The sequence below is a fragment of the Pseudophryne corroboree genome, chromosome 5 (assembly GCF_028390025.1).
Source record: "Pseudophryne corroboree isolate aPseCor3 chromosome 5, aPseCor3.hap2, whole genome shotgun sequence".
Classification (NCBI taxonomy): Eukaryota; Metazoa; Chordata; class Amphibia; order Anura; family Myobatrachidae; genus Pseudophryne; species Pseudophryne corroboree.
In genome coordinates, this window is record NC_086448.1 from 755,533,303 (window position 1) to 755,549,171 (window position 15,869).

At 47.5% G+C, this 15,869-nt stretch overlaps 1 pseudogene; it reads left to right on the forward strand.

The window, feature by feature from the left end:
* The first annotated feature begins 2,123 nt into the window (after window positions 1-2,123).
* On the forward strand, window positions 2,124-4,946 carry LOC134929669 (uncharacterized; annotated as a pseudogene).
* The last annotated feature ends 10,923 nt before the right edge of the window (window positions 4,947-15,869 follow it).

Sequence of the window (15,869 nt, forward strand, 5' to 3'; positions counted from 1 at the left end):
GGAGCAGCCCACACACCCAATATCCAGCCTCCTCTAACCCCCCTCCACACCTCCCACCTCTCACACACACCACCCACCACATCCATCCTCCACTAACCCCCCTCCCCAGCTTCCACCTCCAGCCTGTCATAACCCACAGCACGGGGGCAACATGCACGCCCCAAATCCACCCACTCACCACATCCAGCCTCTGCTACCCACCCTCCCCAGCTCCCACCTCTATCCTCTCATAACCCAGCCCAAGAGGCCCCACCGCACCCCACAACCCCAAACCACCTCATCCACCCTCTCATCTGCTGCAGCATGCAAACAGCCTGCACCCCCCACACCTAGCCAGAATATGGAGCCTACAATAACCCCCCTCCCCACTCTCACACACACACCCTACACCAATTTACCACATCCAGCCTACAATAAGCACCCTCCCCAGCTACCTCCTACTGCCTCTCAACAGCCCCAGTACGGGAGCCACCCGCACCTCAAACCACCACACCCACGCTGTCTATGACCAATACACTTTAACCACTTTTTAACACACACATCCTACCAAATCCTTGCCTTTGCAAACCACAGGTAACACAATTTTCAAACACTATCCTCTACAATATACCCTCTTCCCTAACAACAGTCTACTGTCCACCCTTGCTACACTGCATGGAACTAACATATTATGTACACTACACTAGATTGCTATGAATTTGGATGAGGATCCCGTCTTACGAAAAAAACGCAAAAACAAAGAGCGCCAAGCAAGATGGCGAGCCAAACAAAGCCAAGCCTCGCAAGCCACATTTTCAGCAACAACGCCACTACCTCCCCAAACACATAATATCCAAAACATCCAACAAGCAACAACGCACACAAAAGCCAAAGCTGCATCTCAAGCCAGACTCCTAAAACAGACATTGGAGACAACCAAACTAAAAAAAAAAAAACATGCAGACTCTCAACGCATTCGCCGTCACAACCAAACATATACACAGGGTCAGTCACGGAGAACTAAAGATGCACTCAATCACAAACGTAGACTCCAAGAAGAAACACTGGAACAATCCACAGTACGCCGCAATGCACATGCTAATTCTCAGCGGCGGAGCCTTGCTACCCAATCTGAAAGCAAAACTAAAGCAAGACGTTTAGCAGATGCACAACACCAGCTCACAATTCGAAAGCAAAACACACACATTCTACATAATGTGGACATACCTTTACAAGACCAGCAAGTCACCACACACACTTGCGGACCATTCAACATCATGTGCCAGTTCTGTGGATCTCGGAATTTTCTAGCAGAGCGTCCATCCGATTTTAAATTCACAAGCTGCTGTCGCAAAGGCAAACTTCAGTTGCCAAAACCACAAGACATAAATGGAGTGCATTTACACTATCCACAGTTTCTATGCAACTTACTATCGGACACAACTGACCCCAACCACAATCATTTCCGTGACAATATCCGATCTTATAACAGTGCTGTTTCCTTTGCATCAATGGGAGCAAAAATTGTTAGTTTACAAGGAAAAGGCCCTTACGTGTTCAAAGTACACGGCCAGACATATCATCGCACTTCCCACCTACAGCCTGTTAATAATCATACACCCCAATTCGCACAACTATACGTTATGGACAGCACACAAGCAGCCAACTTTCGGGAGGAACATGTCGCCAATGATGACTGTCGGCCCAACATCATGGACACCATTGACCGTTTTTTCCGCACACACAATCGCCTTGCTCATAGCTATCAGCTTATTCGGAACATTCATAAACAACAAGTCCAACTTGCTGCTGAAACAGGACAACAGGTTCCAGTCGTTAGCATGGCCCTCTGACGGGATCGCCACTCGGATTACAGACGATACAACAAACCCACATCCAACGAAGTTGCAATGATCTTTGTCAACGAAGATGGAGAACCACCATTCCATCGCGACATCAGAATATATCCAATAAATCCTGACGATCCAAACCAACCATTTATTAACCTTAACATTCTAAGCCCAAACATGGATCCTATGACATATGCTCTTCTTTTCCCTTATGGCGAACCTGGCTGGCAACCTAATTGGCACTGTGCTTCTTATAATGGAGCACAACTCAATCCAAAACGCACCTATGTTACCATGTTGCAGTACAAAGCCGCCTTAACAGCCATTAGAGATGAATTCAGCCCCATAATGTATGCAGGAAAATTAACACAACAGTGGTTAGTCGATTCCTATCTGCAGGTAGAGGCTAATCGATTAAACTACATTCGACACAATCAAAAACGCTTAAGAGCAGAACAGTATCAGGGACTAGCTGACCACGTTGCAAACATGGCAGACCATAATCACATTGCCGCTGGGGTTCCCATCATTCTACCATCTACCTTTGAAGGTTCACCAAGACATGCGCGAACGTTGCTGTGACGCCATGTCCATTTTTGCAAAATGGGGAGCTCCAGATGTTTTTGTTACTTTCACCGCTAATCCAACTTGGCCCGAAATAATTGACAACTTAAGGCCAGGCGAACACACTTCAGATAGACCTGACTTAGTTGCACGCGTGTTCAAAATTAAACTCGATGCACTCATTGATGACCTAACCAAACATAGCCTTTTTGGACAGGCACAAGCCTTTGTCTATACCATTGAGTTTCAGAAAAGAGGCCTTCCACACGCTCACATACTGCTTGCACTGAGAGCAGAGGACACATTTACCACTGCTGAAAAAATTGATAAAATTGTTTCTGCAGAAATACCCCATGTGGGACATCTACTTTTGCGGCAAATCATAACCCGCTGCATGCTACATGGTCAATGCGGCACAAACTATCCACGCGCACCCTGTATGCAAAATGGCAAATGTACCAAGCAATTCCCAAAAGAATTTAATGACAACACCCTCATACACCGTAATACATATCCTGTATACCGACGTCGCCCTACAGAAACAGTAGAGGTTCGAGGCGTACTTATGTCCAATCAAAATGTGGTACCATACAATCCATACTTAGCCCTAAAGTACAACGCACACAAACGTGGAAGTGTGCACTTCACTGTACGCTATCAAGTACATCTACAAGTACATTTTTAAGGGCTTTGATTGTGCAAATGTGGTCATAACACCAAATGGTCAACCAGAGCAACAATACAATGAAATACAAAATTTCATTGACTGCCGCTATGTAAGCCCTCCAGAAGCTATTTGGAGATTAAGAGAATATGTAATGCACGATCGCTCACACGCTGTAATAAGACTTCCCGTACATCTACCTCACCAGCAAACAATCATCTTTGAACACGGTCATGAGGAAGAAGCCCTCCTTGCAGCCCGAACAGGCAGAACAAAACTAGAATCTTGGTTTGCACTAAATGAACATGATCCACATGCACACCAATGGCTGTACACAGAAATTCCACATTACTACGTTTATACACGTGGTAATTGGGAAAAAAGACAACGAGGAGGTGATAACATTGTTGCCAGAATGTACACTGTCAATGTGAAAAATGAAGAACGCTTCTACCTACGCATTTTACTTCTACATGTTCCCGGTGCAATCAGTTTCCAGGCATTGCGCACAGTCAATAATGTTGTCTGTGAAACCTTTAAAGCAGCAGCTTTTGCACAAGGACTACTTGCATCCGATGACGAATGGCATCACTGTTTAACCGATGGAGCCACTTACCTTATGGCTAAACAGTTAAGGGAAATGTTCGCATACATCTGCTGCTTTTGTCAGCCTGCTCAACCACTCAAATTGTGGGAAAATCACATAATTGATCTGACTGTTGACTTAATGCAACACAATTCTGAAAACATTGCCCAAAACAACGCACTACATGACATCAACACAATCCTTCAACAACATGGATTATCCTGTTCTGTGCTTGGCTTGCCAACTCCTACGGGAAATGCACCAGCACAACAAAAATATAATCTCATTGAGGAAGCACACGAAGCTCAGAAACTCAGCAATGCTCAACAACCAGCAGTTACATGCATTCAACACAATTATCATAGCAGCGGATAACAGCCATGTTACCAACCATTGTTTTTATCTGGATGGGCCCGGGGGCTCAGGTAAAACATTCCTGTACACCACACTCATAGCATACATACGAGGAAAGGGACAAATTGTATTGCCATTTGCAACCACTGGCATTGCAGCTACCTTACTCAAAGGAGGACGCACTGTTCACAGTGGCTTTAAACTTCCTGTCCCACTTCTTGATACCTCTGTTTCTTCACTACGTCTAACTTCACCAGAAGCTGATGTATTACGTAAATCAACCCTCATCATAATTGACGAAATTACTATGCTTCCAAAACATGGACTACGCTGTATTGACACACTCCTGCGTGACATCATGAACATCAACACACCATTTGGAAACAAAATCATCGTTTTGGGCGGAGATTTTCGACAAACACTTCCTGTTGTTGCCCGAGGAACCCAAACCGATATTCTAGAATGCTGCATTAAAGCAAGTCACCTGTGGAAACATTTCACTCATCTCACTCTTACTACCAACATGCGCACCGAAGGACAAGTTGAACACAATAAATGGCTTCTACAAGTTGGTATGGGAACTCTGCCACCAATATCCAATTTCACCGACAATACCACCATTCTAATACCACAACATATGGTCACAACAGACGATCTAATAGAAACCATTTTTAAAAATGCAAGCCATATGTCGGAGGAGGACCTAGCAAAACGAGTCATTATTGCACCCACAAACGCTCACACTCTCGACATTAACCGCAAGATTATTGATTTACTAGGAGAACATGGCACCATTTATTACAGTGCAGATTCTGTTGTCACTGAAGATCCAAACGATACTTTAAACTTACCCATTGAATTTCTCCACAGCCAAACACCTTCAGGAATGCCTCCACATGGTTCTGCTCTTAAAAAAAGGCGTTATTATAATGCTTTTACACAACCTTAACCCACTGAAGGGATTATGTAACGGAACACGCCTAATTGTCGAAAAACTAGAACATCACTTCATAACGTGCAGAATTCTATCAGAGTGCAACAGAGGCGACGTTGTATTTATTCCACGAATTGATTTAGCTGCCAATGATACGACATTACCATTTATCCTACACCGTAGGCAGTTTCCAGTCATTCCCGCATACGCAATCACCATAAACAAATCTCAAGGACAAACTTTTGATCACGTTGGCATTCTTCTTCAAACAACAGTTTTCTCACATGGACAACTGTATGTTGCATTATCACGCTCTCGCAACCAACATCACGTCAAACTACACATTACACCAACAGACCAACAAGGACAGCTCCTGGGTGACGACCGTCACTTTACCAAAAATGTTGTTTTCAATCAAGTGTTTCAAATGTAAAACATGCCTTCACATACTTTACCGACTCAAAGCGTTTTCATTTACATTTCATTCCCATCCTAATTCTCTACATCGTACCCTACACACACTCACAACCCCCTACACACCATTCACCATCACATTTCCCTTTTGACAAACAACATTTAACCAACATCAATACCAACAGTCCACCACAATACATTTGACAACTACTATTCTATACTCCTTAACCTTTATATAGGGGTTACGGGGGCGTAGCCCCTTTCGACGGTGTGAAGAGCGCCCGCAGGGCGCGATGAATCGCCTAGTAAAATAATAAAAGCTTGAGGCTGCTATTCTCAGCAGCCCTGTGACCATGCGGATTCCTGCCGCACCAAGCAAAAAAATTATTTGACTGAGTCAGTGGGCGGGACTATATGGTGAAGGCCCGGATGCATCCTGGGAGGCCAGAAAGCTTGTGACCGTGTTGGTGCTATTTCCGCTGTCGCTCAACCATATCCCAATGTTATCCTGTGGATAATCCTGTGGACCCAGCCAGAGAAAAAAAGGTACAGTACTGTACCTGCCAAAAAGGTACAGCTGGAGGGTATGCCACTGCATCTGCAGCAAGTTTCTTGGCTGTAGATACAGGGGGGGGAAATCCTTTTACTGCATCATCCTATGTCCTGCTGCCAGTCTGCCTGCCCCCTCTGGCATTAACAATCCCCACTCCCTAGCCACGGCGCAGGTGGAGCAAAAGCTGCTTCGGCCACCGGCATACATGTGTATGAAAGCGGCGCAGCCGAAGGCTTTCATAACCGTCCCTGCGCCGCATACTCTCTGAGCCCCGGAGCCTCCTCTGCGCGTGATGTCACAAAAGTGCCTCCCCGCCACAGCCGCGCAGATCCCCAGAGGCCCTGACTCTACAACCCAGCACCTGGGCTGCCAGCCTGGAAGCCCCGAGATGGCTAATGTAACAGATAGAGAGGGTGATATCGCAGAGGGTAATGTCTGGACGCTGAATCAATGTAACAGGTGACAGTGCTGCGCAGTGCAGTGTCACTGACAGTGCACAGCACTCTCACCATTTACATTGACTCAGCCAGTCAGTTCTGCCAGCCTGTCACTATTGTTAGCGCTGGTGTCCCAACGCGCCACATTACAGGGAAGTAGACGCACTAAATAAACTACAGCTCCCAGCAGCCCTTAGCGCAGGAGCATTCCGGCCCTTAGGGCTGCTGGGAGCTGTAGTTTATTGAGTGCATCTTCTTCCCTGTAATGCGGCGCGTTGGGACACCGCCGCTAACAATAGTGACTGGCTGTTGTGCAAGTCTCTGGGAGAGCCACTGCCAAAGGGAGGACAGCAGCTTAGCTACTTCCAGGAGAAGCATTACCCACCCCTTCCCCACTCGCAGTACCTCCGGGACCCATCCGCAGCAACCCCATACCCCCCCTCCAGCACCCGCAGTGACTCCGGACCCCCGCCACCACCCACACCTCCCCCACCCACCGCAACCGCTCCTCTCCCACCCACGTCACTCCCCCAACCACAGCAACTACTAGGTGATTCATCAGGCCCTGCGTGTGCTGTTCACGCCGTTGCAAGGGGCTTCGACCCCTTAACCATCGCACGCCCTTTGTCCGTGCAACATTTAACCACTCACACAATTATGATTGGAGGTAATACTCCATATAATAGAAGGGCATGCAAGGGTTAAGGGGGCGTAGCCCCTTAGGACGGTGTGAAGAGCGCCCGTAGGGCACGATGAATCACCTAGTCCTTTATTAATTGCTCTTTTGTTGTGTTTGCCTCGGATGCGTGCACCTTTTCGTGATTTCTCCCCACCTCCTGTTTATCCATTATGTCCCATTTTATTGAAGGGGACAGAGATGAAATAACCCGTAGCCAGATGTATGCACAGCAGCACTCCATTTATCACTACTGACATAAATAGGGGCAGAATGTGGCACGGCCAGGAGTGGGGATTAAGCCTGAAAGATGTTGCAGCAGTGATAAGTGTGGTGGTGAGGGTCCGACCTGATGACGTCACTGCCAGGCTAGAGAGCATGTGCACCTGATGTCATCTTTGCCATCTAGAGCGTCACAGTATGGCACAGACACACAGTACTCAGCTCCCATAGGTAAGACCATATACTAATGTTACAGCCACCGCTTTTACCACTGGTAACCCCTGCATTACCGCTGTTACCAATAAACCGGCAACCTGGTTAAGGACACTATGTGGCCCAAAGGTCACTTTCACATTCCGCCTGACACCTATTGTGACCACCATCCAATAGTTAATATCAAGCGTATGTACACTCTAGGCCGTCAAGAGGGGGCGTCATGTGCACCCCAAGGGGTGTGACTGCTTGGACTATGAAGAAGCCACAATTTCATCTATTGGCCTTGCTCAGTCATCTACATCATCAGTCAGCCCTGGCCCTGCCCCAATTATATATACCCAGAGGGGAGAGGGAAAATAATTCTAGATCAGGTTTGGTGCAGCTATAATACATGGCTTCATGTTAAATGGCCCAAATAAAATAAGAATTTACTTACCGATAATTCTATTTCTCATAGTCCGTAGTGGATGCTGGGGACTCCGTAAGGACCATGGGGAATAGCGGCTCCGCAGGAGACTGGGCACATCTAAAGAAAGCTTTAGGACTATCTGGTGTGCACTGGCTCCTCCCCCTATGACCCTCCTCCAAGCCTCAGTTAGGATACTGTGCCCGGACGAGCGTACACAATAAGGAAGGATTTTGAATCCCGGGTAAGACTCATACCAGCCACACCAATCACACCGTATAACCTGTGATCTGAACCCAGTTAACAGCATGATAACAGAGGAGCCTCTGAAAGATGGCTCACAACAATAATAACCCGATTTTTGTAACAATAACTATGTACAAGTATTGCAGACAATCCGCACTTGGGATGGGCGCCCAGCATCCACTACGGACTATGAGAAATAGAATTATCGGTAAGTAAATTCTTATTTTCTCTAACGTCCTAAGTGGATGCTGGGGACTCCGTAAGGACCATGGGGATTATACCAAAGCTCCCAAACGGGCGGGAGAGTGCGGATGACTCTGCAGCACCAAATGAGAGAACTCCAGGTCCTCCTCAGCCAGGATATCAATTTTGTAGAATTTTACAAACGTATTTGCTCCTGACCAAGTAGCTGCTCGGCAAAGTTGTAAAGCCGAGACCCCTCGGGCAGCCGCCCAAGATGAGCCCACCTTCCTTGTGGAGTGGGCATTTACAGATTTTTGGCCGTGGCAGGCCTGCCACAGAATGTGCAAGCTGAATTGTACTACAAATCCAACGAGCAATAGTCTGCTTAGAAGCAGGAGCACCCAGCTTGTTGGGTGCATACAGGATAAACAGCGAGTCAGATTTCCTGACTCCAGCCCTCCTGGAAACATATTTTCAGGGCCCTGACAACGTCTAGCAACTTGGAGTCCTCCAAGTCCCTAGTAGCCGCAGGCACCACAAATAGGTTGGTTCAGGTGAAACGCTGAAACCACCTTAGGGAGAAACTGAGGACGAGTCCTCAATTCCGCCCTGTCCGAATGGAACATCAGATAAGGGCTTTTTCAGAATAAAGCCGTCAATTCTGACACGCGCCTGGCCCAGGCCAGGGCCAACAGCATGACCACTTTCCATGTGAGATATTTTAACTCCACAGATTTAAGTGGTTCAAACCAATGTGACTTTTGGAACCCAAAACTACATTGAGATCCCAAAGTGCCACTGGAGGCACAAAAGGAGGCTGTATATGCAGTACCCCTTTTACAAACGTCTGAACTTCAGGGACTGAAGCTAGTTCTTTTTGGAAGAAAATTGACAGGGCCGAAATTTGAACCTTAATGGACCCCAATTTCAGGCCCATAGACACTCCTGTTTGCAGGAAATGTAGGAATCGACCCAGTTGAATTTCCACCGTCGGGCCTTACTGGCCTCGCACCATGCAACATATTTTCGCCAATTGCGGTGATAATGTTTTTGCGGTTACATCCTTCCTGGCTTTGATCAGGATAGGGATGACTTCATCCGGAATGCCTTTTTTCCTTCAGGATCCGGCGTTCAACCGCCATGCCGTCAAACGCAGCCGCGGTAAGTCTTGGAACAGACAGGGTCCTTGCTGGAGCAGGTCCCTTCTTAGAGGTAGAGGCCACGGATCCTCCGTGAGCATCTCTTGAAGTTCCGGTTACCAAGTCCTTCTTGGCCAATCCGGAGCCACGAATATAGTGCTTACTCCTCTCCATCTTATCAATCTCAGTACCTTGGGTATGAGAGGCAGAGGAGGGAACACAAACCCTGACTGGTACACCCACGGTGTTACCAGAGCGTCTACAGCTATTGCCTGAGGGTCCCTGGACCTGGCGCAATACCTGTCGAGTTTTTCCCAACGGTTTATAATCATGTGGAAGACTTCTGGGTGAAGTCCCCACTCTCCCGGGTGGAGGTCGTGCTGAGGAAGTCTGCTTCCCAGTTGTCCACTCCCGGAATGAATACTGCTGACAGTGCTATTACATGATTTTCCGCCCAGCGAAAAATCCTTGCAGCTTCTGCCATTGCCCTCCTGCTTCTTGTGCCACCCTGTCTGTTTACGTGGGTGACTGCCGTGATGTTGTCCGACTGGATCAACTCCGGCTGACCTTGAAGCAGAGGTCTTGCTAAGCTTAGAGCATTGTAAATGTCCCTTAGCTTCAGGATATTTATGTGAAGTGATGTCTCCAGGCTTGACCATAAGTCCTGGATATTCCTTCCCTGTGTGACTGCTCCCCAGCCTCGCAGGCTGGCATCCGTGGTTACCAGGACCCAGTCCTGAATGTCGAATCTGCGGCCCTCTAGAAGATGAGCACTCTGCAACCACCACAGGAGGGACCCCTTGTCCTTGGTGACAGGGTTATCCGCTGATGCATCTGAAGATGCGACCCGGACCATTTGTCCAGCAGGTCCCACTGGAAAGTTCTTGCGTGGAATCTGCCGAATGGGATTGCTTCGTAGGAAGACACCATTTTACCCAGAACCCTTGTGCATTGATGCACTGAGACTTGGCTCGGTTTTAGGAGGTTCCTGACTAGCTCGGATAACTCCCTGGCTTTCTCCTCCGGGAGAAACACCTTTTTCTGGACTGTGTCCAGGATCATCCCTAGGAACAGAAGACAAGTCGTCGGAACCAGCTGCGATTTTGGAATATTGAGAATCCAACCGTGCTGCAGCAACACTACCTGAGATAGTGCTACACCGACCTCCAACTGTTCCCTGGATCTTACCCTTATCAGGGAATTGTCCAAGTAAGGGATAACTAAAATTCCCTTCCTTTGAAGGAATATCATCATTTCGGCCATTACCTTGGTAAAGACCCGGGGTGCCGTGGACCATCCATACGGCAGCGTCTGAACTGATAGTGACAGTTCTGTACCATAAACCTGAGGTACCCTTGGTGAGAAGGGTAAATTTTGACATGAAGGTAAGCATCCTTGATGTCCCGAGACATCATGTAGTCCCCTTCTTCCAGGTTCGCAATCACTGCTCTGAGTGACTCAATCTTGAATTTGAACCTCTGTATGTAAGTGTTCAAAGATTTTAGATTTAGAATCGGTCTCACCGAGCCGTCCGGCTTCGGTACCACAACAGTGTGGAATAATACCCCTCCTGCAACAGGGAACGGGGTATCTTGATTATCACCTGCTGGGAATACAGCTTGTGAATGGCTTCCAAAACTGTCTCCCTGTCAGAAGGAGACATCGGTAAAGCCGACTTTAGGAAACGGCGAGGGGGAGACGTCTCGAATTCTAATTTGTACCCCTGAGATATCACCTGAAGGATCCAGGGGTCTACTTGCGAGTGAGCCCACTGCGCGCTGAAATTCATTGAGACGGGCCCCCCACCGTGCCTGATTCTGCTTGTAAAGCCCCAGCGTATACTGAGGGCTTGGCAGAGGCGGGAGAGGGTTTCTGTTCCTGGGAACTGGCTGATTTCTGCAGCCTTTTTCCTCTCCCTCTGTCACAGGGCAGAAATGAGGAACCTTTTGCCCGCTTATCCACGAAAAGACTGCGCCTGATAATACGGCGTCTTCTCATGTTGAGAGGCGACCTGGGGTACAAACGTGGATTTCCCAGCTGTTGCCGTGGCCACCAGGTCTGAAAAACCGACCCCAAATAACTCCTCCCCTTAATAAGGCAATACTTCCAAATGCCGTTTGGAATACGCATCACCTGACCACTGTCGTGTCCATAACCCTCTACTGGTAGAAATGGACAACGCACTTAGACTTGATGCCAGTCGGCAAATATTCCGCTGTGCATCACGCATATATAGAAATGCATCTTTCAAATGCTCTATAGGCAAAAATATACTGTCCCTATCTAGGGTATCAATATTTTCAGTCAGGGAATCCGACCACGCCAACCCAGCACTGCACATCCAGGCTGAGGCGATTGCTGGTCGCAGTATAACACCAGTATGTGTGTAAATACATTTTAGGATACCCTCCTGCTTTCTATCAGCAGGATCCTTAAGGGCGGCCATCTCAGGAGAGGATAGAGCCCTTACAAGCGTGTGAGCGCTTTATCCACCCTAGGGGGTGTTTCCCAACGCACCCTAACCTCTGGCGGGAAAGGATATAATGCCAATAACATTTTAGAAATTATCAGTTGTTATCGGGGGAAACCCACGCATCATCACACACCTCATTTAATTTCTCAGATTCAGGAAAACTACAGGTAGTTTTTCCTCACCGAACATAATACCCCTTTTTGGTGGTACTCGTATTATCAGAAATGTGTAAAACATTTTTCATTGCCTCAATCATGTAACGTGTGGCCCTACTGGAAGTCACATTTGTCTCTTCACCGTCGACACTGGAGTCAGTATCCGTGTCGGCGTCTATATCTGCCGTCTGAGGTAACGGGCGCCTTAGAGCCCCTGACGGCCTATGAGACGTCTGGACAGGCACAAGCTGAGTAGCCGGCTGTCTCATGTCAACCACTGTCTTTTATACAGAGCTGACACTGTCACGTAATTTCTTCCAACAGTTCATCCACTCAGGTGTCGACCCCCTAGGGGGTGACATCCCTATTACAGGCAATCTGCTCCGTCTCCACATCATTTTTCTCCTCATACATGTCGACACAAAAGTACCGACATACAGCACACACACAGGGAATGCTCTGATAGAGGACAGGACCCCACTAGCCCTTTGGGGAGACAGAGGGAGAGTTTGCCAGCACACACCAGAGCGCTATATATATACAGGGATAACCTTATATAAGTGTTTTTCCCCTTATAGCTGCTGTATAGTTAATACTGCGCCTAATTTGTGCCCCCCTCTCTTTTTTAACCCTTTCTGTAGTGTAGTGACTGCAGGGGAGAGCCAGGGAGCTTCCCTCCAACGGAGCTATATATAACAGGGATAGCCTTATAATAAGTGCTCCCTTATAGCTGCTTTATATATATCAAAATATCGCCATAAATTTGCCCCCCCTCTCTGTTTTACCCTGTTTCTGTAGTGCAGTGCAGGGGAGAGACCTGGGAGCCGTCCTGACCAGCGGAGCTGTGAGAGGAAATGGCGCCGTGTGCTGAGGAGATAGGCCCCGCCCCTTTTCCGGCGGGCTCGTCTCCCGCTATTTAGTGAATCCAGGCAGGGGTTAAATATCTCCATATAGCCTCTGGGGGCTATATGTGAGGTATTTTTAGCCTTTATATAGGTTACATTTGCCTCCCAGGGCGCCCCCCCCCCAGCGCCCTGCACCCTCAGTGACTGCGTGTGAAGTGTGCTGAGAGGAAAATGGCGCACAGCTGCAGTGCTGTGCGCTACCTTTAGAAGACTGCAGGAGTCTTCAGCCGCCGATTCTGGACCTCTTCTGACTTCAGCATCTGCAAGGGGGCCGGCGGCGCGGCTCCGGTGACCATCCAGGCTGTACCTGTGATCGTCCCTCTGGAGCGGATGTCCAGTAGCCAAGAAGCCAATCCATCCTGCACGCAGGTGAGTTCACTTCTTCTCCCCTCAGTCCCTCGTTGCAGTGATCCTGTTGCCAGCAGGACTCACTGTAAAATAAAAAACCTAAGCTAAACTTTTTCTAAGCAGCTCTTTAGGAGAGCCACCTAGATTGCACCCTTCTCGGCCGGGCACAAAAATCTAACTGGAGTCTGGAGGAGGGTCATAGGGGGAGGAGCCAGTGCACACCACCTGATCTGGAAAAGCTTTACTTTTTGTGCCCTGTCTCCTGCGGAGCCGCTATTCCCCATGGTCCTTTCAGGAACCCCAGCATCCACTAGGACGATAGAGAAATGGCGCCAGTGTGCTGAGGAGATAGGCTCCGCCCCCTTATCGGCGGCCTTATCTCCCGTTTTTTTATGTATTTTGGCAGGGGTTAAATGCATCCATATAGCCCAGGAGCTATATGTGATGCATTTTTTGCCATCCAAGGTGTTTATTATTGCGTCTCAGGGCGCCCCCCCCAGCGCCCTGCACCCTCAGTGACCGGAGTGTGAAGTGTGCTGAGAGCAATGGCGCACAGCTGCAGTGCTGTGCGCTACCTTGTTGAAGACAGGACGTCTTCTGCCGCCGATTTTCCGGACCTCTTCTGCCTTCTGGCTCTGTAAGGGGGCCGGCGGCGCGGCTCTGGGACCCATCCAAGCTGGGCCTGTGATCGTCCCTCTGGAGCTAATGTCCAGTAGCCTAAGAAGCCCAATCCACTCTGCACGCAGGTGAGTTCGCTTCTTCTCCCCTTAGTCCCTCGATGCAGTGAGCCTGTTGCCAGCAGGTCTCACTGAAAATAAAAAACCTAAACTAAAACTTTCACTAAGAAGCTCAGGAGAGCCCCTAGTGTGCACCCTTCTCGTTTGGGCACAGAGATCTAACTGAGGCTTGGAGGAGGGTCATAGGGGGAGGAGCCAGTGCACACCAGATAGTCCTAAACTTTCTTTAGATGTGCCCAGTCTTCTGCGGAGCCGCTATTCCCCATGGTCCTTACGGAGTCCCCAGCATCCACTTAGGACGTTAGAGAAAGTAACAATTGCTCTGAATTCTAGCCTCACAGGTTCTACAACAAATGTATCTCAGGGCGTAACACACACACAACAAACCAATGAAAAGAAAATCACTAGGGAAATAATGAGCCCTCCTGTTAGAAATAATAAAACGAAGGAACCTAAGTTATTACAGATTTGCAAACATACTGTACGCATAGGAGAACAGGCTGCGGTAAGGCAACTGTATACCGACTTATTACAGAGGCAGCTCCTGATGACAGGTTGGCCGACCTATGTATAGGTTTGAAAATAACTACAAAGTCTTCTACTTTTACTATTTATGTCACAAGTCTGTCCTATCAGTTGGCCAATGAGCGTCAGAGGTATTTTGGTCCTTGTACACAGATATGCCTCACCCTCTTCAGCCGCTGGCTACAAGTGTGTTGGAGCAGCTTCACCATTTCCATTATGTTCCTTGTGGGAGTCTGGGGTCTCCATGGTTTGGCCTGGGCCCCAGGTGAGAATGAGAACTATTTGAAGCAGATGCATTAGCCTTCTGGTCAGTTTTGCATTTCATGCTTTAATACAGATGCAAGGCGTGAACGGAGAACTGGTACTAGGCTGACCTATTCTGTGGATAGTTAATACTTTGTCTACACCCTCCTCAAATGCACTGCTATACCATAAAAGGCATATCTGCAGTAAGGTAACAACTCAAAATAACACCGAAGAATCACAGCATTACACTGTGAAGGAAAAGGGCTCCAATTGTGGTCAGTTTTAAGGGCTTTGTAGGTATCTAGAAGCCCCCCCACTGCATGCACCACTGTATACTATGGATGGATGAGATACATATTTGGTGCTCATGCTCAGTAAATAAAACATTTTACAAAAAAAAGCAAACCACAATATGTGGCCAACTTTATATTAGATGACTAAACGTGTGTACCTTATAGAAGTTTGATGGATACATATTAACATACAGTACCCTCTATGGGTTATAATTTTGGTATCTTAACATTCATTACACCATGTACAGTAGTAACACATAACGTAGCCTAGAACATCAGGGACATCCATCATATGGACCATGATTAAAAATGAGGAGAGAAAACCCAGCAAGGCTTAGAATGTACGCCAGCCTCCATCTATAAATCAGTGCCGCAACACAGATTCTACATCTACAGCAGCAACATAACTCACTGATCACTATTTGTCTATAGACAAAGAGGGACGCACCCCCAAAAGTATAACCTTCTTATACATTTTGCATCTCACAATTGTTCTTGACTTGGGATTTATGAAATTTGTTCTATTAACAGTTTTACTCTGATAGAGTTATACTGTGCCATGAATAGATCAGGATGTGGCTGTTGAAGTGCTGCCGTCACTTTTTATTATTACATTTCACTTTACACTTCTGTTATTTTGATTTTTGGAGATTACTTTTGAATAACCTTTCTGTTCACCGGAATCACAATTCCCTATAACCATGATGTTTAATGCTACCTGGATAATTCATGCAGATTACAGTTTTTATGCTGAACCATGTTTA